Source organism: Sus scrofa, chromosome 1 (genome assembly GCF_054392235.1).
Source record: "Sus scrofa isolate SSC_HxYL_T2T_F1_AM1 chromosome 1, Sscrofa_HxYL_maternal_Yorkshire_Landrace_v2.0, whole genome shotgun sequence".
Taxonomy (NCBI): domain Eukaryota; kingdom Metazoa; phylum Chordata; class Mammalia; order Artiodactyla; family Suidae; genus Sus; species Sus scrofa.
In genome coordinates, this window is record NC_139383.1 from 215332902 (window position 1) to 215357932 (window position 25031).

The following is a 25031-nucleotide window of genomic DNA, read 5'->3' on the forward strand; positions in this document are numbered from 1 at the left end:
GAAAAGTAATGGACCTGGAAGTTTGTTTTGTAGGGAGAAATAGAAATAAAGCTACTCATATTTTCTGTTTCTTCTTGAGACATATTTGAGAGCTATATTAGTTTATACATTTAACCAAAGTTTTGGATTTACTGGCATATAGTTTTTGATAATATTCTTTTATTCTTTTAACATCTTTAGAATCTACCATATGTCCCTTTTATTTTTAATACTGGTAATTTGTGTCTTCTTTCTCGCTTTATTTTTCTTAATCAGCCTGGCTCAGGTTTCATCAATGTTATTAGTCTTTTCACAAAACCAGCTTTTACCTTGTTAACTTAATTCTTCTGTATCATTGATTTCTGCTCATTATTTTTCTCTATCAACTTATTTTGGGTAATTTATCCTGTCTCTTCTAGAATCTGAAGATGGAAACCTGATTGACCTTAGGGTGGAAGATTAGTTGGTTGATTTTAAACATTCCCTCCATAGCATATGGAAGTTCCCAGGCCAGGAATTGAATCCTAGCCACAGCTGTGACCTATGCTGGCCTAAAAAAAAAAAAAAAATTATGGCAACACCCAAGGCATATGGAAGTTCCCAGGCCAGGGATCAAATTCATGCTTCCCCAGCAACCAGAGCTGCTACAGTCAAATTCTTAACCCACTACACCACAGCAGGAACTCCATTAATTTTTTAATCATTACGTAATTATCTCTGTTTATCTCTAGGAATAGACTTTTTCTTGAAGTCTACCTTGTATGACATTAACAGAGTCCCAATGATTTTCTAATGCTTACAATCTGCATAGCATACCTTTTTCTATTCTTTTACTTAAAACATATCTTTGGCTTTATATTTAAAGTGAGTCTCTTGTAGATAGCATAAAATTCAGTGTGGCACTTTTTAAGAGCTGTTTTAGGTTCACAGCAAAACTGAGATGAAGGTACAGAAACTTTCCTGGTGCTCCCTCCCCCAAGACATCCATAACCTTCCCCATCATCAACATCCCCCCCAGAGTGGTACATGTGTTACAATTCATAACTTTACATTAGTGTTACTTTTTTTCATTCTGTCAATCTGGATTTAGGCAACAAACATTTAATTACTGATACAGTTTATTCACTATTTTGTTATTTGTTTTCTTTTTGATATTCCTGTCCCATCTTTTTGTCTTCTTTTAGATAATTCCTCTAAAAGCTTTTTAGCTCTTCTCCATACTTAAATTATCAGTCCTCTTAGAATTAATGTTGTAATACTTTATATGAAATGTTATAAGTATTTTGCAACTTCTATAATTACATTAACCTCTCCCATCTTCCCTAATACTCTATTTATAAATTTTCCACTGACTTAAAAACTCTCTAATGCAATTTTGGAATTCTTCATTAAAATCAGTTATCTTTCAAAGAAATTTAAGAAAACAGTCTTTTGTACTTATCTACTTATTTACTATTTCTAGTGTTCTCCATTTTTTCATTTCTTCCTCCATCTAGTGTTATTTCACTTTGTCTTGAATAATTTCTTCTTCTTCTTCTTCTTCTTCTTCTTCTTCTTTTTTTACTTAGCCATATGTATGGCATATGAAAGTTCCTGGGACAGGGACTGAATTCAAATCATGGTTGTGGCCTATTCCACAAACATGACAATGCTAGATCCTTAACCCACTGTGCTAGGCCAGGGATCCAACCCAAGCTTTAGAAGTGACCCAAGCTGCCTCAGAGGCAATGCCAGATCCTTAACCCACTGCACCACAGCAGGAACTCTGAAGAATTTCTTATCATTTCTTATTGTATAGGTCTGCTGGCATCAAATTCTCTTAGAGGTCCTTTATCTGAAAATATGGTTATTTTACTTTCATTTATAAAATATATTTTTGTTGGATACAGAACTGTATGTGAACTCATTTTCCCTTAAAGCAAACTCTAAAAGTTTAAAAGGACTTTAAAGATATTTACAGATTTTCTTCAGTTATTGGTTTTTTAATGCTACTATAAAATATATTACAAACAGTGGCTTAAAACAACACAAATTTATTTCACAGTTCTTTGGGTCTGAAGTTTGAGTAGAGCATGGATTAGCTATTCCTCTGCTTAGCGACTCATAAGACTGAAAGCAAGGCATTAACTCAACTTCACTCTCTCTGAAGGCTTTAGGGGAGAATCTGATTCCTCATTCATTCAGGTCCCTGGTACAATTCAGTTCCTTGCAGCTATAGGACCAGGGTCCTTTTTATCTTGCTCTCTGTCAGTTCAGAGCCATCCTCAGCTTCTAGAAGCCACTGCATACCTTGGTTTGTAGCCACCTTACCTCACCTTCAAAGCCAGCAACAGTAGAGGGTTCAAGTCCTCCCACACTTCAAATCTCCTTTGCCTCTTCTCCTTAGTTCTCTGACTCCAGCTGGAAAATCTCTGATTTTTTTAGGGGCTCATTTGATTAAATTGGGCTCACCTGGATAACTGAGCCTACTCCTTCCTTCTCAAGGCCCATATCCTTAATCAGTGGCTGCAAAGTCCCATTTTCCATGTAAGGCAACACACTCATAGGTTCAGGTGAGCAGGATGTGAACATCTTGGGGTAAGGTTTATTATTCTGCTGACCACAGCTTCCCTTCTGGTGGAAACTCAGCTGTCATTTCAATAGTTGATCTCAATGTAGAGAAGTAGATCTCAACAAATGCAGGGTTTTGTCTGTTTGTTTTGGTCTTTTTAGGGCTGAACCCACGGCATATGGAAGTTTCCACGCCAGGTGGCAAATAAGAGCTGCAGCTGTAGGCCGTTGCCACCGCCACAGCCACACAGGACTGAGCCTCATCTGCGACCTACACCGCAGCTCACGGCAATGGCAGATCATTAACCCACTGAGTAGGGCCAGGGATTGGTATCCTGGTGGATACTAGTCAGATTCATTTCTGCCGCGTCTCAACGGGAACTCCATGGTTCTCTTTTTATAAGGGTCAGATACTCTCCAATTTCTGCCAGATTTTGTCTCTCTCCACTGCCTTCAAAATTGGATTTCTAAAAAATTTTTGTTGAAATTTGCACAGTTACCTACTACCAGAACTGGAAGTTTCTCCTCTTGGTTTTGAGGTTAGAGAAATGTTAAATTGCTATAGTTCATAGTAAAGTTAAGGATAATAACAGGGTGAATAACATCATTTTATATTTAAAGAAATCCATTCCAAAGATTGATAGACTGAGGCCACATAAATAGAATAAAAAATTGAAAGAAAAATTTCCAAGTGATTTAGAATAAGCTTACATCCCAGTTCTATCATTAACTGTGTGAGCAAAGGCACATAATTTATATTTCTTAATTCTGTTTGAGAATTGTTGATAATAAAGTTATGAATATATGCATTAAATAATATTATACTCAGTAAAAGCACTCAGTATAGAGCCTGTCATATAATATCCTTTAAAAAAAAGTTGGCTGAATCTAAATCACTCCTAAAGTTGTGACCTGAAAGCAAAATTTTTGGAAAATGATTTTCAACTGCAGGGAACACAGCCTCTAAAGAATCTCTGTGCCGATCTTTTTTTTTTTTTCTTTTCTTTTTAGGGCCTCACCTGTGGCCTATGGCGGCTCCCAGGCTAGGGGCTGAATCAGAACTACAGCTGCCAGCTTACACCACAGCCACAGCAACACCAGATCCTAGATGTGCCTGTAACTTACACCTCAGCTCATGGCAACGCTGGATCCCCAACCCACTGAGTGAGGCCATGAGGTTGCGGGTTTAAGCCCCAGCCTTACTCAGTGGGTTAAGGATCTGGCATTGCTGTGAGCTATGGCGTAGGTTGCAGACCTGGCTCGGATCCTGCGTTGCTGTGGCTGTGGCATAGGCCGACAGCTGTAGCTCCGATTGGACCCCTAGCCTGGGAACCTCCATATACCATGGATGTGGCGCTAAAAAGAAAAAAAAAAAAAGAAAAAGCAAATTATTGGGTCCTACCCCAGACCCATGGAATCAGGAATTCTGGAGTGCAATGCAACAATTTGTATTTTAAAAAGTCCCATGTGATTCTGATACATACCAAAAATTTAAGAACCACTAAGGTTAGAGAGCTATGTCACGTCAAAGTCATGATCGATCTCCAAAAAACAATATGCTTTACTATGTCTGTCACTGCAGACTGTACTTTTAATCAGGCCTTTGGTCAAAAGCAGTGTGAGTGAATCAATGTTCTCTATTACTACTCTAAAGAACAGAAATGCATGCTTTGGTGGGTAGTGGCCAGAAGCAACACATCGCTCATATAAATATCATTAAAAACACACTTTCCACTAAAGATAAGCTTTTAGAGTGACTGCAATGAGGGAAAAAAAAAAAAAGATCAATCATATTTGCTGAAGGTTGTATGTGGAGCACTTTCAAGGGACTTTAAGACAGACAGTGGGAGAGGCTGTGGAGCTGTAGACAAGAGTCAACAGATTTGATTCCTGTTTTCAAACGGAGGGTGAAAAATGAGTTCCCAGAACACACATTTTCAGGCTTTGCACAGAAGCCTTGTGTTGCTATAGGAACATTTAAAGTTCCCAGTGGGAACATCTTGGCATAGCATTTCCCATTATCCATCTGGCTACCTCAAGTGAAGGTAGCCATGTACACAGTCCAAGCCACTGGCAGGGAATAGGAATTCAAGTTCAAGTCCAAGGCCAATGCTCAAGGCCACCACTTTGCAGCCATTTCCTATGATTCCTGCTACCGCTTCAATTTTTCTGCCTTTTAAATCCTCTTATACGTAATGGTGTGGCATTTTAAATCCCACCTAATAGAGGCTATGAAATCTCCTTAAGGACTTTTGCTCCAGCAAATGCCGAGATGAACACTGCTGCACTTTTGGACACACCATGTGGTTTTAATTTCATGTACAGAAAGTCATCCTCAATCCTGCTCTCTAGAGGCCAAAGTGGTCAGCTCTCCTTGGGATTACTTTACAGGTTAAAATTCAAAGTCCTTAGCTTGAGCTTCAAGACTATTCAGATGGGGGCTAACATGTACCACCAGCCCTGTCTTCATCATTTCCCCTCACTCACACTGTATGATTGGCCATTACCAGAACACAGCATTTCTTTGATTCTACTTGAATGTGAGCTTCACAGGAGCTAGGACTCGGTTTTAACTGCTGTTTTCTGTCAGTGCATTCAATAAATATATAATTCTCTGTGCCCTTCCCCATGCTATTCTCTCCCTTGAATGTACTCTGCTCACTTGCTCACTTGGAAAATGCCTTCTTGGCCATTAAATCACACATCTAGTCCCCATAGGCAGAGGGAGCTCTTTATTGCAGCTGTGCTGTAAGTGTTCACATTTCAATCTTCCCAACTAGAGTGTGAGGGTCTGAAGGCAGGAACCAACTCTCTGTTAATGCTGTACTTTCAGTGAATAATGCCAACATGGAATCCCAGATTCTACGGAGAGTCTATGGTCTGTTGGGCTTTCTAGAGCCTCATGCCATTTGTCAACTGGCTATAGTGCCCACTAATTAAGATCTGGAGAAACACTGTGGATCTTGTTCAGATCCACACTGAACAAGAATGGGGAGAGGGGTCTGAAGTGAGGGGAAGACCAGGAACTACCACTTGGAAAGCTTCTACTACTTCCACGCACAGTGACAGCTACCATACTTGTTACCTCATGCCATTTGATACTCTGGCTTGATAAACACAGGACAGTGGATTCTACTGGCTCCGAAAAAAGAGAATAATAAAGCTGTATGATTCTGGGGGTATTAGGCATTTTAATTATTTTAAATTTATTATATATAAAAGAGAAATATTTTCTGCTGTATAACACAGGGAAAATATATTCAATGTTCTGTGATAACCTATATGGGAATGGATATGTTTGTATATACAACTGAATCATTTTGCTGTACAGTAGATATTAATACAATACTGCAAATCAATTATACTTCAACAAAATCTAAAAAAATAAAAATTAAAAAATTAAGAGAAACATTTTCCTGAATCTTTCTTATAAAAGTAATTTATAGTAAAAATTCACTAACTTAGATTCATTAGAAAGTAATTTTGAATTAATGCAATTATGAATTACTGAATATTCCTAAAACCCATACAACAGAGATAGGACCTTTTTTGAAATCATACTATTCATTAGAAAAAAAGACATATAATTAGTAGACTAAAGAGTCCTCAAAAAAAGGTTTAGGCCCATATGTTACCAAGTTTGCCTATATTAAAGCATCAAATGTGTTTGGAAGTAGTGTATTTTCTCAATATAGGTAAACAAATTGCTTGTATTTTTTCTTTTTTTTTTTTTATGGCCACAGCTGCAACATATGGAAATTCCCAGGGCCAGAGGTTGACTTGGAGCTGCAGCTGCAGGCCTACACCAAAGTCACAATAATATGGGATTCAAGGCCCAACTGTGACCCATCCCACAGCTTGTGGCAATGCCAGATCCTTAACCTATTGAGTGAGGCCAGGGATCAAACCTGCCTCCTCAAGGACACTATGTCAGGTTCTTAGCCCACTGAGTCACAGTGGGAACTTTTTCTTTTCTTTTTTTAGTAATTGTGGGGTTTGGAGAAAATCCTATGCCTCACTGATAATAAAAATAAATTTCAGCCTGTATCTTTTGGGAAGGATTATTGACTCCAAATATTAATTGAGGTTTTGTTATTTTAATATCATGCAACAAACAACCTGGGGCATAGTACATAAATAATAAAATAGACTGCTCAGAGACTCAGTTTTCTTTTTTTAAAAAGTAGCTTTTACAAAATTCTGCTTCTAAGGCCCCTCAGGACCTGCTGGGGGGAGGTGTGGAGGTGGGAGAGGTGAAACAAATTCCAGACCCCTTTCTTCCCAGCTTCACATCAAAGAACCCCAGGTTTATGATGCTTCACAAATAAACAAACTGGGTTCCTTGTGAAAATGAACTTGAACTAAATATTCCACAACAGAAAAAAAAAAAAAAGTTTGAAAGACACCATTTTCTAGATGTAGAAGACATCTCGACAGGAAAACAAAAATATTAAACTGATACTTAAATCAATCTTGAAAGATTTACATCCCCTGCAGGCCGAGGTTAAATGCATTTTATTGGTGTGGAGCGATGCAGTTGTCTAAAAGGATAGAGAGTTGAGGGAAGGGAGCTGTCACCTCCCCATGGATCTCCCCAAGGAAGGAAGAACCAAAGGCTGGACTATGAAAGGAAGCCAGACTAGCAGGGGGTGGGAGAGGACAGCAGGATATGCCAACCTCAGGAGAAAATTGCAAATGGACTCCACGATGATTAAAAAATGAAATTTTGCTGCTAACTCCATTTATGGTCATAAAAAGGTCACCATGCTTCTCATTAAGTAGGATTATTCTTTATTCTCTTTGGTTTTGGCAATGTCAGCTATTTCACACTCTCATTACTGCTTCCGCACCCTCCCCCAGGAAAATACTTTTATTTTACTATTTTTTATTTTTATTTTTTTGCTTTTTAGGGTCATACCCACAGCATATGGGAGTTCCCAGGCTAGCGGGTAAATCAGAGCTGCAGCTGCTGGCCTACATCATAGTCACAGCAACGTGAGATCTGAGCCTCATGTGCAACCTACACCACAGATCACAGCAACACCAGACCCACCAGGCAAAGCCAGGGATGCAACCTGCATCCTCATGGATACTCGTCAGATTTGTTTCTGCTGGGCCACAACAGGAACTCATTATTTATTTTTAATTCAAGTATAGTTGATGCAGAATATTATATGTTACATGTATACAATACAGTGGTTCACAAATTGTAAAGGTTATACTCCATTTATAGTTGTTATAAAATGTTGGCTATATCTCCATGTTGTACAATATATCCTTGTAGCTTATTTCATACCTAATGGTTTGTACCTCTTAATACCCTACCCCTATGTATTACCCCTACTCCCTCTGTCTCTGCACTAGTAACCACCAGTTTGTTCTCTATATCTGTGTCTGCATCTTTTTTGCACTAGTTTTTGTTGTTTTTTTTTTTTTTTAGATTCCACGTACAAGTGATATCATATAGTATTTGTCTTTCTCTGACATTTCACTCAGCATAATGCCCTCAAAGTCCACCCATGTTGCTGCAAATGGCAAAATTTCACCCCTTTTTATGGCTGAGGAGCATTCGTGTGTGTGTGTGTGTGTGTGTGTGTGTGTGTGAGAGAGAGAGAGAGAGAGTATATTTCTGCACCAAATTCCCTTTACCTATTCATCTGTTGCAGGACACATCACTTACTTTCATGTCTTGGCTATTATAAATAATGCTGCTATGAACACTGCTATACATGCATCTTTTCAAATTAATGTTTTTGTTCTATTCAGATATATATGCCCAGGAATGGAATTGCTAGTCATATAGTAGTTCTATTTTTAGTTTTTCAGGAAACTTCTATAATTGTTTTTCACAGTGGCTACAATTTGCATTCCCAACAACAGTGTATGGGGGTTCACTTTTCTCCACATCCTCTTCTCCAACATTTGTTATCTGTGTTCTTTTGATGATAGACATTCTGACAGGTGTGTGGTGACACCTCATTATGGTTTTTGATTTGCATTCCCCGATAATTAGTAATGTTGGATATCTTTTCATGTGTCTGCTGGCTACCTGCATTTTCTCTTTGGAAAAAAATGCCTATTCAGTTCTTCTGTCCATTTTTCAGTTGGATTATTTGTTTTTAATGTTGAGTTGTTGTTGATGTTGAGTTTATGTAAGCTGGAAATTGAACTCTTAAGGGTCATATGATTTGCAAATATTTTCTCCCATTCAGTAGGCTGTCATATCATTTTGTTGATGGTTTCCTTTGCTGTGCCAAAGCTTTTAAATTTAATTAGATCCCATTTGTTTATTTTTCTTTTTATTTCTTTTGCTTTAGGAGACAAATCCAAAAAAGCATTGCTACGATTTATGTCAAAGAATATTCTGTCTACGTTTTCCTCTAGGAGTTTTATGGTTTCTGGTCTTACATTTAGGTCTTTAATCCATTTTGAGTTTATTTTTATATATGGCATAAGAGAATGTTCTAATTTAATTTTCTTACTGCCTTTCTTGAGCTCCGTCTTCCTCTCCTGACCTTCCTTTCCCTTGTTTTTCCTCTTTCTCTCAGGGCTCCCTTGAGCCTGCAGCTGGATGTTTCAGCAAATATGGAAAGAAAACTACTCAGGGTGATTCCGTTGACCTTCCTAGTAGCTACAGAAGTCCCCAGAAGGAAAAGGCGACAGGGCTGAGATGAATGGAACAAATCACACTTGCATATGCTGCAAAAAGGAGTGACCAATGCTCTCCCCTCCTTGGGGAGCATCCAAAACTGAGGAGGCTGGTTCAGTGGGTGTGTTGGGGAGAGGGTTTTAAGGAAAGAAGGGCTGTGTCATTCCCTGGTGGAGGCTGGAAGGTCAGAGAATCTCTGCCTCCTGAGAGGAGTAACAGTCTGGAGAAAAGACTCTGGAGTAAACAATTCAACCTGAGGTGGGAAACCGGGCAATTCTCTCAAAAGAAGAAAGACAGTTTTTTCATCTTCAGGTGTTTACTTTCTACATGAACACCCCTTGATGGTTTGAGTCCTTTAAATGTCAAACCTGGTATTCAGCATCGACTTCATTATTCTCTTTAAATGAATGCCTACCAACTCCCTGGACAATGCTAGACAGTTCCTGTAGTCTAGGTTTTTTTTTTAACTGTTTGAGGATATTTGAATGGAGATGACAAAAGAATGAGTTTCTATGAGTCTTTCCTTATGTATTACATCACCCTTCAAAATTGAACTTTCAAGCATGGAAATGATATTCAGATAATTTCATGTCCAAGATTACGCTCAATGATTCAGATCTGATTCCTTAATGTACATGAGCTGCACTCAATCCAAAAGTGGGAACCAAAATATAAAAATCTTTCATAAGCTGTTAACATTAAAAATCAATACTCTGTAATGACCTATGTGGGAAAAGAATCTGAAAAAAATGGATATGTGTATAACTGATTCACTTTCCTGTATACCTGAAACTAACACAATAAGTAAACTATCCTCCAATAATATTTTTTAAATGTAAAAAAAACCCCAGCACATTATACCTCTCCCAAAAAATAAATTGTCTTTTTGAAAAGAATATTTTCTCATTATAAACATTGCAAGTATAGGATTTAAAAGATACCTAAAAATTTAAGCCATCATTAATTACTAGTAACCTATTAGACAACTATATATGCAGTTAACTCATCAGTCTCCAGCTAATTAAATCATATTAAAATCAACTAGTAAATATTTATAGTGTACCTTCCATTTATCTGTTTAGATAATCAGTTTACATATTTATATGTTTTTGGTTTAGCACCAGACCATTAGAAGTCTGGACCTTCAAACTTTATTACAGAGGTAAGACCTAAACATATGGGGAAAAAGGAGAAATGATTTACCATTCTATATCTAAGTAGAAACTGATATAATGAAGTGATATGCTCTCATTTTTTTTCATTTTTATTTTTATTTCTAGGGCCACACCCATGGCATATGGAAGTTCCCAGGATAGGGGTTGAATCAGAGCTGCAGCTGCTGGCCTACACCACAGCCACAGCAATTCAAACAACACCACAGCTCATGGCAGGGCTGGATCCTTAACCCACTGAGCGGAGCCAGGGATCAAATCCACATCCTCATGGATACTATTTGGGTTCTTAACCTGCTGAGCCACAACCCACAATTGAGAAAACTTCTCAATTTTTCTTTTTCCTCCCTGCCATGATAAAAAAAAACATAAATGAAAGTTCATCAGCAACAGTGGCAATAACAGTGGCAGTGTCTCCAGACAACAGGAGCTTGACAGGGTGGGGTGGAAAGTATTATTTTGGAAAAGTATCACTATCTCACTCAAGTGGTGTTATAATCATCTATACCAGCAGGGTGAACTCCCTCTGCCTTTGCCCAAACCCCATCTGGCATGGGAGTTCCTGGAAGGACTCAAGTACAGTAGAAACCAGAAAAGAGAAAAGGTAGAGGGCACATAATATCAGAACTTATGACAAGCTTTAACAACATGGGGGAGTTCCCATGGTGGCTCAACGGTAATGAATCTGACTAGCATCCATGAGGATTCGGATTCCACCTCTGGTCCTGCACAACGGGTTAAGGATCTGGCCTTGCCATGAGCTGTGGTGTAGGCTGTAGACTCGGCTTGGATCCTGCATTGCTGTGGCTATGGTATAGGCAGGCAGCTGCAGCTCCGATTTGACCCCTAACTTGGGAATTTCCATATGCCCCATATGCCCTGGTGTGGACCCTAAAAAAAAGGGGGACTTCCACTGAACCTTTAAAGATGATACAGCCTTAACTGTTTGCAAATGAATGTAATCTTCCATACTTTTCTTTTGGAACATAATCAGTCCTCTACAGTCATGTGTCTGAAGTTTAGAGAACTTGTTAATAGCACAAGATAAGAAAAATTTCCCACGTATGTGGAATATTAAACAGTTAAAATTTATTTATTTATTTTTGTCTTTTTGGGCCAGACCGGCAGCATATGGAGGTTCCCAAGCTAGGGGCTGAATCAGAGCTGTAGCAGCCAACCTACGCAACAGCCACAGCAACGTGGGATCTAAACCTACACCACAGCTCACTTCAATGCCAGATCCTTAACCCCGAGCAAGGTGAGGCCAGGGATCTAATCTTCATCCTTATGGATGTTAGTTGGGTTCGTTAACTACTGAGCCACAATGGGAACTCCAAACAGTTCAAACTTAAGTAATTTTTATATTTATCAAAATAATTCATAAACACCATTTAAAAAGACAAAAAGTGCCCAAAGATTTGTGGCCAAACCAGTAGACTCTAGCACATAGTGTTCCCTTCATCCTCCAGTCCCCATAATTAAGGCAATAACTTTTTTCAGTAATTTCTTCTTCTCTCTGCTCTATTTTTCTAAAGGGAAAGTATGTTTTGCAATATCTTGACTCTTCAAATTAAAATAAAATATATTCTCTTATGATCATGTTAGATGAGCATTTTGATTCATACTCTCTCTCATTACAGAAACTTCATTTCATCAATTCAAAGTTGCACTGTTTTCAGACATTTTAATTAATCTTTGAAGTTGACAGGCACTTCATAACGAATCAGGTCTCTACGATCATGTGTCTGAAGACATCATATATCTTTTTTTTTCTTTCTTACTAAGAAAATGATGCTGCATCTTTCAATTCAAAGTAACTTGGATGGATTAAAATAATTTTGTATTATGTCCATAGTCCATGTTTCATTATTATGACTACAAAAATTAGTATTCCCTGTGAAACTATGTAGTAACTTGATTACTTTTTTCCTTCTATAATTTTTCAATACACTGAAATAATTAACCATTATTTTTGTTACTTTTTTTTAACCTATAGCTAATTTATCCCAAACACCTTAAAATACCTTTCAATATAATTTCCTCCATGGCCCCAAACTATCAGAAAATCCTTCGATTTTTGTCAACTTCCCTCTGGAACCCTGTGCACTTTTGCTCTCATCTGGGATAGGCCCTCTAGGCTTGCTATAGGCTGTCATCCTGGGACTTTTTTCTGCCTTAATCTTAAAAGTCGTCTTTGCCTTTCTTCTGCATCTGCTCACTGGATCACATGCCTTGTTTTGTGGTGCACACCCACTAAGGGCTTCCATAAAAATCATCTTCACTTAGAGTTTTGAAAGTGCTGTTCCTCTGTCTCCTGGTTTCTAATGCTGTTGATGAGAAGTCTGATAATAATTCTGATTCTCAGTGTTCTGGAATATTTTAGGATCACCTCAATTTCCCTGGGAAAATTTCATCAGTTAGGATGCTTTGGTCTGGATTTTTTTTTCTCATTTCACAGCTTCCAGATTTGTGTTACTCTCTGGCTCTTATCGACCTTGCTCTGGGTCTCTAGACCTATTTTTGCAGCTTGCTTTCAGTCACCTGTGACCCATGATGATTGTCACACCCAGGCTCTGTTTGATCATCCAGGTTTCTCAGCCTCTGCTTTCAGCCAATTTGGACACAAGCTAAGACGTCCATGTTTGAAAAGAGTGAGTGTGTACCCCAATTCCCTGACTGTTATCCCCAAAGAGAACACAGCAGAACTCAGAATTAAGCCAGTTTCCTGAGTTCTAGCTCTGAGATTCCTCTTCTCATCTGTGGCATTCAGTTCAATTCTAAGCAAGAGCAGGGAGTATTAATAGTCGATAAAGGTATCTACTCAGTAACATTAACTACTATTCCAACTTATATAGTAGTAATTGTTTTATAAAATATTTGTTTAAAACCTAACTAATTTGGACCTACCAAGTGCTTTTTACCAAGTCATTTTCTCAACCAATGGAGAAGATACGGAGAGACGTTAAGCAGGAATAAATGTCAACTGTATGTAGTGAAAACTACATGAAGAGGCAGAATAGCACAGCAGCTCAGAGGCTAGGCACTGCAGTCAAACTTCCTGGGTATGATTTCTGTCTCTTACGTTTACTAGCTGCAGGATATTGTGAAACTGACCTAACTCTTCTAAGCCTTAGTTTCCTCACCTGTAAAATGGTGATAATAACAGTGCTTATTTCATACAGTTATTGTGAGAATTAGCTGAGTTAAGTATACACATTGCTTGGCAGAAATGGCAGCTATTACTATTGCCCTTGGCTGTGCTCATTCTGTAACTGAGCAAAGTGTTTACTGTACATCTTGTGTTTTCACTTGGAAAATGAGAATACTTGCTTTATGGGGTGATTTTGAAGAACAAATGGTCACATGATCAGAAAGCACCACTCAATACCTGTATACTTAAGTAAGGACTTTAATAAAAGTTAGCCTCACACAATACACACAACTCAAGTATTTTGAGCTGACCTACCCGGCCAGAGATTGTACCTGAGTCAAATTCAGTGCCTTGTGCCCCATGGTTACTGCTACTGAATTGAGATCAGCTCCCCCAACTTTTATTTGAATTTTGCTTTTGCTTATGCCTTTTGATTAAGGAAAAAAAAGAATCTGTTCTCTCAATGACTTGTGGGCCATATTTCTCCATTTTCACTCTGCTCTGGTCTTTTGCACTTTGGACATTTGGTCTCTCTTTTCCTACATGAAAGTACCTGATCTCCTCTATGCCCTCACTTTAATTCTAGCCTCCCAGGAGTTCACTTTGTATTCTAATCATCGTCCTCATCCCACTTGTGAAAGCCTCTTTCTTCCCTCCCCTGGGAACAAATCCTAGCAAAGAGAACCTGTGCCTGGCTGTAGCAGACTCTGATTGAGAAACGGTGGGTTAGCTGAATGGAGACTAATTCAAACCTGCAGGTCTGTTTTTATGATGCTACTTTATCATCCCCTGTTAAAGGAAAAAGTAAAATAGGAAGTGGAACTGAATGATAAATGCTGCCAATAAAACAATAGCATCAAGTCCCCTGCTCCAAAAGGATACCAGATGACCCCCAGAAGAATTTTACTGGGGTTCAAAGAGTTCCCATTTCTGAAATACTAGGTACAATATTTTTAAACAGAGTAAATAGAGCCCAAGAGATAGGCAGTCTTTTAAACACTTCTCTCCCTTCCCCTTCAGTTAAGAGGAGCCAACTTAATATATTTCTCTTCCAATTGAGCCCAGGGGACCCTCTTCACAACTGGGGGGCTATAAAAGGTATTTGGGAGTCTAACCAACAGCAGAAGACAGATGGCAGGTTCTGTGGCAATCACAGGTTCATCTGAGGGGTGCTTATTAAGCCAATGCCCTCTTCCAGAGCCTTCTAACATACATCCCTTTTGAATTTGACCCCCTTAATTTTCATGTGGCAACTTGCAGCTCATGATGCCTTGGGGCTAGTTATAGTAAGTTCATGTCTGAGATTACACATCTGATATTTATAAAAAACACAAATACTCCAGAACTTTCTCCAGGCAGGAAATGACAAATCTTTGGTAAGCTATTTTCAGGACTTTAAAAAAAAAAAAAAAAGAGGAAAAGAAAAAAGAGGTTGATGATGAACTAACCATTGAGAGTAAAACGATGTTGCCTTACTGCATATTGAAAACAGTCCCTTCTAACAAAAATGCCAAAAGCCATTATCTATACAATTTAATACTGTGCAGTAAGTCCTTGGCAATCCCCAGTAATCTGCAGCATTACATAGTACTGCCCCGGACGGGACATGAGATAATACGGGCTGACTTAATTAGACTTGGGGATGCCGGCATATTGTGACTCTCTAAGTCCAACTTCATTATTTCTCAATGAATTCCAGTTGGAAACTATGATCTCAGGTGATAACATTTCCTTCACTTCTATATATCTCCTTTTATTACGTCAGAGGAGCATGGTGGTGGTGGAAGTGGTGGCCAGTGGTAGTTCTGGTATGTTTTCTTTTAAAAAGTACTCAACTTTAGCATTTGCCAGAAAGCATTATTTATGCCTCCGAGATACAAAGCTCCCCAAAGCAATGCCACATTTTTAGTGTTAAAAGCACAGATTCTTAATCACATTTACTTCTAGTATGAATGGAAGAAATAAAGAGAGAGCTTCACTGGGATCTTAGTATAGAATGGCCTTTTGAAACATGTTCAGTCTTGGCTCCAAAAAGCCATGATCCTCAGAACCAGCAATTCCAGCAAAATATTTTAAGTTATTAAGCTACATGACTAAGGACCATAATTCCTTGGGCTACTACTTTAAAAAAATTAAATTCATTTTTTTCTATTTTTATTTTGAAGAATTTCAAACATAGAAAAGTTGAAAGGATGATATAGTACATCAAGATTTTGCCATATATACTTTTTACAGGTATATATGTCCATGTCTTAATATATATCAAATATATATAAATACATATTAGATATCATTATCATATATAATGCAAATGGCAATAACCCCCTAATTTTATCTAATATCTAGCTCACACTACATTTTTCTCAATTGCTATCCAAATATTTGTTGGCTTGTTTTTATAAAGCTTGTTTATTTGAACCAGGCTCCAATCAAAGTTCACATTTTGCATTTGGTTATTATGTTCCTATAGTTTCTTTTAATTTGGAGCATTCCTCATGGATATTTTGTTTATTTGTTTGGTTTTTAAAGATCTTGACTTTCTCAAGGAACCAAACAAGTTGTCTTTTAAAATGTTTCACATTTTCAATTTGTCTAATTGTGTCTTTGAAATTTTATCATTTTATTTATCTTTAGCTTGTTTCTTTATTTCCCGAATTTTCTGTCAACTAGAAGTTAGATTTAAAGACTTGTTTAGATGAAAAGTAAATATTTTTTTGTTGGGATACTTCACCAATTATGAATTCAACTTTTTATTGCATCACTATCAGGAGGAACATAATGCTAGGTTGGCCCACTTTTTGTGATGCTAAGTTGAATATTTTAATTAAGTTGATAAGAGACAGACCTCCCCACAGTAAGTCTATTTCTCCTTTTTGTTATTACATTTTACAAATCTATTTTGATGTTAGTTCATAGATTGTGTATAAATCATTACTAATTCATCTTGCTCAGAATTTTTAACCTCAGATCCATGGATAAGCTTAGAGGGTGTACACAAATTCTTTAAAGTTGTTTGCAAAAAGTTATATATGTGCTTATGCCCAGAGGAGATTAAATTAATGCAATTTTCAAAGGGGATAAAGACACAAAAGTGACTAAGAATCATGGTAGCAGGTCAAAGTCTTCATCCTTGAATTATATTTGAATGCCATCCATTTGGCCCTCTCCTTACTCTGGCAAGCTGGTGCTCCCTACACTGAGACCTCTCAATAAAGCTAATAATTTGCTGACATGTGACTTGATGGCCACAATCAATGAACTCATCACTTTGGGATCATAAAGCCATGTGACCCATTCCTATTGTGACCATGACATATGGTACACCATATAGGCTGGTACTTTACAAAGACATTAAAAAAGCCATGGGAGTTCCCTTCGTGGCTCAGCAGTTAAAGAATCTGACTAGGATCCATGAGGATATGGGTTTGATCCCCAGCCTCACTCAGTGGGTTAAGAATCCGGCATTGCTGTGAGCTGTGGTGTAGGTCACAGGTGCAGCTTGGATCCAGTGTTGCTGTGGCTGTGGCATAGGCCAGCAGCTGTAGCTCTGATTTAGTCCCCTAGCCTGGGAACTTCCACATGCCGCACATGCGGTCCTAAAAAGCAAAATAAATAAATAAATAAATTAATTAATTAATTAAAAAAGCCTTATTGCAAGAGAAGTATTACACACACTTAGCAAGAAGAAATAGGAGGGAAGATGGAAGAGGGAGAGCCAGCCAAATACTGAATAAGCTAATCTTGGCAGTGATAAAAGGAAGGGAAAAATAAAGAAGGTAGAAGAAGGGGAAAGGGGAAGGAGGGAAGAGAAAAGAAGGGAAGACAAATACCAGAAAAAAAGAAGCATGGCAAGCCTTCCTCCTCTGACCACCTGGGGGGATTCCCATAGAAAACTTGCTTAGCAGCCTCCTCCTATCACTAGTCTTCCATTGGGTCTTATTTATCATGGGACTCCCTTTGGTAAAGTTCTGTCCTTGGGATGTGGGAGATGGGATGCAGAGTTTAGTTCAGATCCCCCTCTGAGTCCCACTGAATATTCCTGGGAGTTTGATTAGAAAGGCCTCAAATATTTTCTTCCCAACAAGATGAGCCCAGCCTTCCAATAGGCACCACCAGGCAGAGCCACCACCAGACTATGTGGCTCCTCTGTGAAAATGTGGAGGATGGTGACCCATTGGGGCAGGTGAATTTGATAAAGGTACTCCCTGGGCAGATGGTCCCATTGGCTCTCAGCATGGCCATCAGAGCATTGGCAGGATGTTGGCTCACCTCACTCCAGTGGCTGGACACTATTACTGTTATTTTTAACCTACCAAACAAAAGACCACAATAAGTAGACTCAAGGCAACAATTCCAGGAAGAACTTCCTTTTCCTTCTGTTTCCAATATTAGAGGAAACCTGAAGAATCCAGGTTTATAAACATACTCTTGCTAAGTATCCCACTCCACTAATAAAGTGAATTCTTTTTGAACTTTTAGAAAAACCACTCCACATCAACCTGGGATTCAGATGATTTTTGGCGTGAAATTTCAGGTTGGCAATTATAGGTATTTCATTCATATTGGTTCATTTATCCTCAATAACGCCTCTGTGTTTTATAATGAAAACCTCAGCACAGGAACACTTTCCATAAGCCTATGCAGCTGGATGACAACTTAGATTCATGGTTCTGAGTCTGGTAACTGATTTTTCCTATTAGCTTTAAGGAAATATTTTTCCCGTTATTTCAAGTTTAGTACAGTTTAATATGGCTATTACAATATATCACCTCCTCCTCCATTCCACCCCCCAGCTCATTTTTGGCCGATTAGGAGCACCTTACTCCTTATTTAGTACTTGCAAATCCTTCAGTTATATACTCTATATAAGTAACGCATGCAGTGTCTAGAACTAAGACTCACTCTATGGGCAGAAGGTAATGCATCCTGATAATAACTAGTTAAGCAGAAGTTTATTTTCCTTCCTATATGGAAGAAAAAGAGCCCATATTACTGTTCTACAGAGTGAAAGAATGTCCTAAGACCACATGAGGTTCTCAGAACGTGAATTTCCACACTCTTTTTTTAAATTATAGTTGACTTACAATGTTCTGTGAATTTCTGCTGTACAGTAAAGTGACCCAGTTATACATATTCTTTGTCTTACATTATCCTCCACCATATTCCATCACAAGTGGTTAGATGTGGTTCCCTGTGCTACATAGCAGGACCTCACTGCTTATCCGCTCCAAAAGTGATAGTTTGTATCTACTAACCTCAAACTCCTAGTCCATCCAACTCCCTCCCCCTCTCCCTTGGCAACCACAAATCTGTTTTCCATGTCCATGAGTTTGTTTCTTTTCTGTAGATAGGTTCCTTTGTGACATTTATTGAATTCCAGGTATAAGTGAGATTATATGGTATTTGTCTTTCTCTGACTTTCTTCAATTGGTATGAGAGTCTCTAGTTCCATCCAATGTGCTGCAGATGACATTAGTTTGTTCTTTTTATGGCTGAGTAGTATTCACCACTCTTTTTTATTTACTCACTCTGGCACAACTGTAAACAGAGGACAGCAGAGTCCATCTTCTTGGCCACTGAACTCTTTATGTGTGACTTTCAATGTTTTCCTCTGAGCAAGAAATGGGGTACTCTTGTTACCAGGAACCCCATTACACTGGGCTGGCCCAGACAACTTCCCTTTTAAGATGATGGCTGCCTGCCTAATCAGTTGACATGATTTTACAAGTTAACTAGTCCCTAGATAAAAACATCTGCCTTCACTGTGGTAGACACTGCAGGTTTTCTAAACTAGGAGACTGTCAACTACAGCCTATGGACCAAGTCCAGTTTGTAGCTCATCTTTCTTGTAAATAAAGTTTTATTGGGACACCTGTTTATTTACAAACTGTGGCTGCTTTTACACTACTGTAATAGGGATGAGTAGTTGTGTGACAGAGTGCATTATGTGGCCTATAAAGCCTGAAACAACTACTTCCTGCCCATTTACATATGGAATTTACCAACCAACCCTGATCTACTTAAGGGCTGTTCTTCTCTTTCTTTTCTGATGTACAGAATCCAAGCCATCTGGTATTTTGTTACTTTCAACTGATGTCATCCTCACTGGTATATCCTCTCTATGTATATATCTGGGTACCACCCACCCTATCTAAACTCAAAGGAGTGATTCCAGTGGTAGAAACTATAAACATCTTCTAAGGCTGGTGTGATAACATGACCTTAATAAGCTGCCTGCCTGCTGACCATGCATATCTGTGAATCCATTCACTGTGAGTCTGATCTGGTCCCAGTTTCTGAAGGTTATTTGCATCCACACAGTGTAAGAATCCACTGGATGGTTATTTCCTGTTTTCATCTTGCAGAATGATGAAGTGAGAAAAAAAAATTAACTCTGGGGTCAGAAAGACCTGAATTCATGACTATCATTTTCTGGCTATATGAGCTCTGGCTAGTTTTTAGCCTCTCTGAGGTACAATTGGCTCATCTCTAGAAAAAATGCTTTGTACATAGTCATTACATGTTTGAGGAAGTTAAGGAAGAAAGTATCAACTTTTTACAAAGCTTCTGAGAAATAAAAATGAAGTTAGGAGAGAATGTCTGACACTTAGTGTTCCCTCAAAAAATACATTTTCTCTTCTTTTCCCATGTGGTTATACTCTAATCATGACACTTCCAATTCTTCAACCATGACTGAGAATTTGCCTGCTACCTTAGTTTCCTATTACTTAGTTTGGTTAGCACTTTATCATACTGCTCTGCATCCTATTTCTCCCTATTTCTTGAAGGGAATTCTAGCCCTGAAGATGGCAAGCTGGGCCAGACCTCTGCTGATTCCTCACTGCTGTTTACCTGCTTTAGTCCTGCCCAGGATCAGAACTTTGTTTGAACTTTTTGTTTGTTTGTTTTTTGTTTCTGCCTTTTAGGGCTAGCACCTGTGGCATATGGAGGTTCCCAGGATAAGGGTCGAATCAGAGCTATAGCTGCCAGCCTACCCCATAGCCACAGCAATGCCAGATATAGGCCGCATCTGCAACCTATACCACATCTCACTGCAATGCTGGATATTTAACCCACTGAGCAAGGCCAGGGATCAAACCTGCATCTTCATGGATACCAGTCAGATTTGTTTCCACTGAGCCACAAGGGGAACTCCTCCTCTGAACATTTTTAATGAATCATATTTGGGGAGTTATCTGAAACTTCCTTTAGGGACTGATCACATAAATCCAGACCTTTCTTGGGATTAATATCTCCTTTACCAAATGACAAGTTCCTGTCTTGAGCAATGTCCCAGTGCCTGATACTGTCCTGACCCATCCTGGTCCAAGCCTTGCCTCTGAATCTCAGCTTTACTGTTCTCTTCCAGTTGTTCCAGTTGTCCTGGGCTCATAGCCCACCTCACACAGCTCTTATTATCTTGTACATATGATTCTTGAAATACAGATGTGAGATCTTATATGATCAACATTTATTAGCTGAAAAGAGTAAAGGCACATCATTGTATGAAGGGGCAGAGTCTCACTTGAAAGTCATTCTTAATATCTACAGCTGTGTGTGGTAGATTATCAAAGATAATTTAAAGAGATTATCTTGGTGATGGAAGGGTCTGTTTGTATCAGAGGATGTGGGGGGGTTAGCTTTTGCTTTTATTTTTATTTTTAATTTTTTGGTTTTATTTATTTATGCATTTTTAATTATTTTGTAAATTATTTTTAAATACTTATTTCCCCAATACAATTTTTTTATACTGTACAGTATGGTGACCCAGTTACACATACATGTATACATTCTATTTTTGCACATCATGCTCCATCATAAGTGACTAGACATAGTTCCCAGTGCTACACAGCAGGATCTCATTGCTAATCCATTCCAAAGGCAATAGTTTGTATCTATTAACCCCAAGCTCCCCAATCCCCCACTCCCCACCCCTCCCCCTTGGCAACCACAAGTCTATTCTGGAAGTCCATGATTTCCTTTTCTGTGGAAAGGTTTATTTGTGCTGTATATTTGATTCCAGATATAAGTCATATCATATGATATTTGTCTTTCTGACTTATTTCACTCAGTATGAGAGTCTCTAGTTCCCTCCAGGGTGGGGCAAATGGCATTATTTCATTCTTTTTTATGGCTGAGTAGTATTTCATTGTGTATATATACCACATCTTTCTAATCCAATTGTCTGTTGACAAACATTTGGGTTGTTTCCATGTCTTTGCTATTGTGAATAGAGCTGCAATGAAAATTCAGGTACATGTGTCTTGTTTAAGGAAAGTTCTGCCTGGATATATGCCCAAGAGTATGACTGCTGGGTCATATGGTAGTTCTATGTATAGATTTCTAAGGTATCTCCACACTGATCTCCATAGTGGTTGTACCAGCTTATATTCCTATCAACAGTGCAGGAGAGTTCCCTTTTCTCCACACTCCCTCCAGCATTTGTTATTTGTGGACTTACTGATGATAGCCATTCTGACTGGTGTGAAGTGGTATCTCATGGTAGTTTTGATTTGCATTTCTCTAATAATTAGGGATGTTGAGCATTTTTTCATGTGCTTGTTGGCCATCTGTACATTTTCCTTGGAAAAATGTCTACTCAGGTCTTTTGCTCATTTTTCCATTGGGTCGTTGGCTTTTTTGCTGTTGAGTTGCATAAGTTGCTTGTATATTCTAGAGATTAAGCCCTTTTTTAAACTAATAGTGTCAAGAATCCAGCAGACAGGTCCTCAGGTGTGGGTATAAATAGAAGAAACAGGGAATCCATGTAATGTGATTGCCAGACAGGTCAAGATCCTTGGTGCTAGAGTTGATATTTCAAGAGGGCGAGTTGGGAATGACAGTCCTTAAGATCCATATTGGCTGTTATACTAGAACAGTATCTGGTATATTTTAGGAGCTTACTAAATATTTGTTGAACAAATAAATGAATGATAGCATAAGAGCCTCTAGTTTTTAAACTGACTTCTGCTGCCTGAGGAAACACTTAGTACTGAAGGGTCTCAACCTGCTCAGGTATAAATATGATTTATTAAAACAGATTTATGTTTTAATTTTACAGTAAAAATAAAATAAAGTTCTGGTTCTTAGAATTTAGTCTTTTTAATTTTAGATCTTCAGTCTAATATTTAATGATAAGTTCTGTTCTTCTCCTCTTGTTCACTTTCCCTATAGCCCTGAGTAGATGGCATGGGGTAAAATCTGGTCTCTCACCCAATTCATAATAAACCTTTGGAACTCATGCCCTTACCACCATATGATGGAATATGATGAAGGGAAAACACTGCCTGTGGTGAATTGATTTTTGTCATTTCTGGGTCTAATGCTGAATGGCATAGCATCTAGGTGTGTAGATGACTTTTACATCTTAATTCTATCCTGGGGGCCTGCGATGGTTTGAGGGGGAGATCCTATTGTGGCCTTTTGCTCCACAGTTCCTTTATGAGAGATCTATCTTAGGCTTGACTGCTTCCTTACTCTATCCCAAGCCCCTGCCATGGCTAGTAGCTTGCGGAAATGGATGGCAGGGGAAAGAAATTCTTTCAATATTGCTCAACCAAAGCCATCTTCTTTGGTGCCCATCTGATCTATGGTGAACTCAGCCTCCACACGTCAGATGCTAGGAATACAGAACTCCTCTTAGCTGTCACTCAGCACAGTTTTGCCATCTTGCTCTTGTACTTTCTCCACCCTGCTGTAGCACCAGACAAACCCAGTTCTCTGGCAGAGCAAATTTTAGGCAAGAGATCAACCCTAGTCCCTGACACAGTGGGCAAAGCAATCAGGGATTCCATTTAAATGTATTACTTAATAAGATTTAACAACCACAGGACTCATCATGGACTAGCAGGGCCACTATTTTTCTTTATACTATGTCATGTTCATTACAGAAAATAAAATGACCTACAAATAAAGTACAACAGCAAAAATTACCTATCAGTATCTAGAATAACCTTTGATATAGAAGCTTTCGGGGGGGTTTTTTTGCAATGTATCTACATGACATTTAAAAAGAGAGTGGTATATTGCTATATTGCTTTGTGCAATACAGTAATAAACACACATCTACTACTCTGTACCATTACTTATACTGGCATCCTGGCATTTCACTTTATAGATATGCAAAAAACCCCACTGTTGGACATTTGGGTTCTGTCCAATTTTCCACTATTATAAATACTGCTTCACAAAGTATTTGTAACTTTGATCACATTTCTAATTATTTTTAAGATAATTCCTGGAAGTATAATAGCTAGGTCAAAAGTGTTTACAAGTTAAACTTAGATCAAAAAGTATATAGCTTTGTAAAGCTATAGCCAAAATACCCTTCAGAAAATTTGTCAAAATTATGTACAACTGTGCCAGTTAACCTACATTCTCATCCAAGAATAGGTATTTTTTTCTTTTTCTGCCTCTTTCTAATGAGTATCTAAGAATATCAACTAAAGGAGAAGCATATTTTATTTTATTTTATAAAGAAGGTATATGTCAGCCTCTGGAAATGGGTACTGCAATGAACCTAGGCAATTTCTCCTGGTGGAAAACAAGAATAAACTGGATAAAACTGTTATATAATACACCAATTTTAAGGACTGGAAATAGCCAAAAGTTGGCAACAGTTTGGTGTTTCTTTATGAAGAACAGCTACAGTATTTGATTGAAATCTGAAATTATAGCCTTCTTACTTGCGAGTGTTCCCATCCCCTTCAAGCTTGGTGGCAAAAATCCACAGCTTTATCAGTTGAAGATGATGGACTTGAGTTGGGGCAGGTGGAAGAGCAGCTAGAAATTTAAGGGAGAGGGAATTTTAGAAGTGAGAGGACTATAGAAGAGTTGTGATAATAAATTCTCCATATACCCCTGGCTGACTGTTAATCTACACATGCCTGACAGAAACTGAAAGTCCAGGGGCACACACCATGCCTTTGAGTGTGTCCTCAAACCCCGCATAACTTAATAACAACAATGGAAATTTTACTGGCTTGACTGTCTGAACAGAACTTAAGCTCAACTATTGGCTTGCTAGCCACTAAATTACATAAGTGCAAGAAAAATTCTTTTTAGGAAGTCATGCTAAAATAAGAAGCAGGAAAAAACTGAAAATACCAGCAGCTGCCTGTCATGAAGGCAACAGTTTTCATTCAGACATATTTCAGTACAGGAAACTTAATTACCTACAAAACAAAACAAAACCCACCAGCTTCCTCATAATACAAAATAAAGTTCAGTATTGGTACAGCATATCATCTGCAATGTCCACACTTCAACCAAAAATTACTAGGTATTCAAAAAAAGCATAAAGAATGACACATACTCATTGAAAAAAAATTATTAGAAACTGACTTCATTCTTTATGTTTTCTTATACCCATAGTTCAAAGAAGAAATAAGAAAATGTACTAAATTGACAGAAAACAACGTATCAAATCAAAATTTGTGGGATTCAGCTACAGTAGTGCCTGTGGTGAAATTTATTGCTTTAAGTGCCTGTATTAGAATCCAACAAAAGGATTCCAACAAAAACCTACTAG

The 25031-nt window shown here is 38.3% G+C and overlaps 1 protein-coding gene across 10 annotated transcripts in view; it reads right to left on the reverse strand.

The window, feature by feature from the left end:
- ADAMTSL1 (ADAMTS like 1) overlaps positions 1-25031 on the reverse strand; it is a 1005193-nt gene that overhangs the window by 605831 nt on the left and 374331 nt on the right. For 3 of the 10 annotated variants that reach the window (XM_084984400.1, XM_084984373.1, XM_084984392.1), the window contains one exon: positions 24187-24283. The exons of the other annotated variants lie outside the window; for them this stretch is intronic. The gene's annotated coding sequence lies outside the window, so the exon portion shown is untranslated. The remainder of the gene's footprint in view (positions 1-24186; positions 24284-25031) is intronic. 10 annotated transcript variants of the gene reach the window in all.